The following is a 3971-nucleotide window of genomic DNA, read 5'->3' as shown; positions in this document are numbered from 1 at the left end:
TGTGTGTGTGTGTGTGTGTGTGTGTGTGTGTGTGTGTGTGTGTGTGTGTAGAGAGAGAGGTATTTCATTTTAATCATGGGAAAATGTGGATTTAGGGTTACTTTTTTTTAACCAAAAATTGGGATTTTTTTTAAATCAGAGAAAACCAAGATCCTTCACGATCAGCAAGGGACCTGTCTCAGTGAAAGAGTCACCCACTGATATGTGCAGGGCGCATATAGATTTTCATTCTTTCTTGGCTATGGGGAAGATAGCCAAGAAAGAATGCATGGGGGGATGCATTTTGACTTAAAAGTTTAGCTCGTTCTTATATAGGGATGATTACATCCTCTAATATTCTAAGAGAAAACACTACCACTATCATTATGAATCACTATTCCTGACAATTTTAATTCTTTTTACAGCCATTATAGCAGATGCTTACATCTCTATCCTCGGTGGCCAAATCAATCTTCCTAACTCCTCAAGTATTCCAGTATGAATACTGGATATTGCAACACTCATTTGGTTTTGGCAGGAGATAATAGAACTACTCTTTCAGGTCAACCTTCCACACCACTTCCTTGGCAAGCCCAGGGGAACATCAGGTACAGTTGTTTCACTGAGTGCCATTAATGTACAAGCAGATATTGAGAATGACAACACATTTTCTTGTAAATGGCTGTGGTGCTCCCCCCGCCATCCCAGCATCATCCAGCAATCAGTATGCAAGACATTTTATAGTCAATTATAAAAACTTTAGGGAGTTTTTACATTGGTATTTTCTCAGAATCCAAAGCAAACAACCTTGCCATACCACAGAGAATACAAAACAAAATATAGAGAAATCAATGCACCATGTTGCATGACAAAAATGGATTAAAAACAATTTCAGATTCATCACCCCCTTGACTAGATGGATTATCTGCAATTACATTTCTCCTTATTTGTCCATCTCTTTCTCCCAGGTTTCCATTTTTTTCACATACTAATCACCATCCCTGAGGCTCCTTGCACAAACTTTTTTTTCTCACTTTATCTCCTCCTAGCACTTCTCCATCGCTCTCTGTAATCAAATGGTCTTTGCCAAAAGGGATAACTAATACTATCCACTAAAGTTGCTGTGCATCACCATGAGCGCCCATTGTCACCAAGGCTTGCCCTGCCTGGAATGTTCTTTGATCCATATTATAGTCTACTTTTTCCTTCAGTCTTGCCACTAACCCTTTGCATTCCTCATGCATGGCAAGGTGCAGAGGGAAGGCAGCTGGTAGGGAACTGGGCCCTGATCAAATAACTCTAAAGATGACGTGTAGTTAGGAATCAACCAGTCATCTCTTTTAGCATGAGAATATACTCACTAGGGAATGTGTCACTGGTCCCTCTCTGTTCCTGACTGACATAGGATGCAAGTGGTACTCTCTAGCTGGAGGTGCAAGACCTGTAACATGCTCCCCAGTGGGTGACAAAAAGTTCTAGGGTTTTCGTCATTTCAACATATTGAAAGCCAAAGAAAAGTTTGACTTGTGTTCAGGAAATAGGCAAAGAGGTAGACCATGTAGTAACTCCAGTCAGCCACCCCTAACTTCTCCTGCAATTTCATTTGGACAAAGCAAATTAAGCATTCAATCTTGAATGGCTTTAAGAAGTACACTTTTGCAAGGCTCCCATCTTCCAACTTGGTAGCGGTTCCACTTCAGTGATGGGGAAGCTGATTCCTCATGTACAGTAGGTAAAATGAAAGTCTTCCTTAAGCAGTGGGTCTACAGAACTGAGCTCTACCATCTGTGCCACAGCCATTGTGCAATTTCACTTGGAGCAAAGAAGTGTGGGATGATTTGCTGTTCTGAAAAACAATGGTAATGTACTATCTGCTAATATGTCCTATGGCAAAACAGAACTGGTATTTAGGACCTACTAATTGAAAACTGCAATCATCAAGCAATGAAATATTACTGGGGACCTGGGCTGGACATCACATTAAGAGATCACTAGCCCTTTATTGCATAGTAAAGGGTCATGGGTCATAAGAATCTCTTTATCTTCCAGAGACAGATGGCCAACCTGTAGCATATGTGACATGGACAGCCTGTGTGTGTGGCATGCAGCAGATCAGGGAGGAGATAGGCAGCACAGCAGCAGATATGGCAGGAAGCAGAAAGCAGAGCAGCAGATTCAGCTTGATATTTTCTTGTTCCCTGTGTACCTATAGAAGGACTTTTTGTTGTCTTTTATTTCTGTTACCAGCTTGATCTCCACGCATGACTTGGCTTTCCTTGTTTCATACCTGCAGACCCTGGCCACATGAGTGCACTCCTCTCTGAATGCTGAATCATTTTTCTATTGCATATACACTTCTTTTTTCTTTTTCAGAAGTTCCCTAATGCCCCTTCTAAGCCAGGTGGGTCTCTTGGCCCCTTTTCCTCTTTTTGACTGCATGGGGATGGCCTCTTTTTGAGCAGTGAGGATTGCCTCCTTAAGGAAGCACCACCATTCCTGAACTCCTAAATCATTTGGTCGCTGGTTGAGAAGGGCCTTATTTACTAGACTCATACAAGGCAGTCAGGTTGGTCAGGCATGACTTGGCCTTGCTGAATCTATGCTGACTGTTCCTAATCACCTTCTTCTCCTCCAAGTGCTTAGAAATTGATTCCTTGAGGATCTGCTTCATGATTTTTCTAGGGACTGAGGTGAGGCTGACTGGTCTGTGGTTCCCTGGACCTTCATTTTTCCCTTTCTTAAATATGGGCACTATGTTTGCCCTTTTCCAATTATCTGGGACCTCTCCTGATTGCCATGAGTTTTCAAAGATGATGGCCAGTGGCTTTGAAATCTCATCAGCCAACTCCCTCAGCACTGTTGGCACTGGATTTGGACCCAGCCCCTGTACCTTTGTTCCAGGCGATCACAGCCCTCAGATAGATCACACCTGTCAGCTGATAATAGGTGAGTTTACTGATACAGAGTGATAACAAAAAAGCAACAATACAAACAATCAAACAATTCTATATCTACCAATCTTAGCACTGTCATCAGAGTCAAAGTACATCTGGTCAGGATGCAGGCTTCACTTCTGAGGCTCTTTTTCTTACGTGTCAGGTGTCAGCAGTCTGGAGGTGGGATGCTGAGGCCCACAGCCCCCTCCAGTGGGGTGCATGAGACAGGCTCCTGGTATGTGCCCTCATAGCAGCCTCAGGGACCCTTCCTGGGGGACAGGGATATGGAATTGGATAGGGACCCCTCTCACGGAGGAGAAGGAGGGACAGGGAGGGATAAGAGGGAACAGGAAGGAATAGGGAGGGACAGGGAGGGACCCTTTGTGAATCTCAAGTCTCTGCTTTTGTATTCTTCTTCCCCCTTGATGACTCTTCATTCATGGCTATCTCTGGTTGACAGTCTGTCTGTGGTCACATGTCCATGTAGCCTTCTGGGCCTTTTCCTAATTTGGTTTGTTCCCCCCAAACCAGGACTTAGCTCCCCTGCTGCTCTGGGGCCTTGTAGCTGGTGTCACTTATTTTGTGTTATGGGATAGTGTGGTATATACTTCCTTGGTTCCCAGGCTGTGTGTCTTTGCTGTGTTAGACAACCAGTCTGTCTTAAAGGCTGTGATCTTGTGTTAAGGCATGCCCTCCTCAATTCTCAGGCTGTGTCCATCTGTTGGCCTTGTCATGCTAGACAACCTGTCTGCTTCCAGGGCTATATGGAACTCTGTGTATGAAACCCAGGGTTTTACAAATCAATTAACTCTTGCTGCCCATCTTGAAGCTTTATCATGCATATATCTATACCTATAAACCAATTCCCAAAAAATGGAACTTTACATACCATTTCCAAGTCAACAAGCACCCTTGGATGCATTGCATCTGGCCCCATGGACTTGTACACATCCAGCTTTTCTAAATAGTCCCTAACATGTTGTTTTACCACTGTTGGCTGTGCACCTGTTCCCCAAACTGTGCTGCCAGGTGCAGTAGTCTGGGAGCTGACCTTGT

At 43.8% G+C, this 3971-nt stretch overlaps 1 long non-coding RNA gene across 1 annotated transcript in view; it reads right to left on the bottom strand.

Moving 5' to 3' along the window:
* LOC109304397 overlaps positions 1-3017 on the bottom strand; it is a 3765-nt gene extending 748 nt beyond the window's left edge. The window contains exon 1 of the long non-coding RNA XR_002099381.1: positions 2907-3017. This is a non-coding gene — a long non-coding RNA (uncharacterized LOC109304397). The remainder of the gene's footprint in view (positions 1-2906) is intronic.
* Positions 3018-3971: the final 954 nt, after the last annotated feature.

The sequence above is a fragment of the Gavialis gangeticus genome, unplaced genomic scaffold (assembly GCF_001723915.1).
Source record: "Gavialis gangeticus isolate Ggan-Ray unplaced genomic scaffold, GavGan_comp1, whole genome shotgun sequence".
Lineage (NCBI taxonomy): Eukaryota > Metazoa > Chordata > Crocodylia > Gavialidae > Gavialis > Gavialis gangeticus.
Note: the sequence above shows the minus strand (reverse complement) of the source record. Positions and strands in the feature narration are given on the sequence as shown.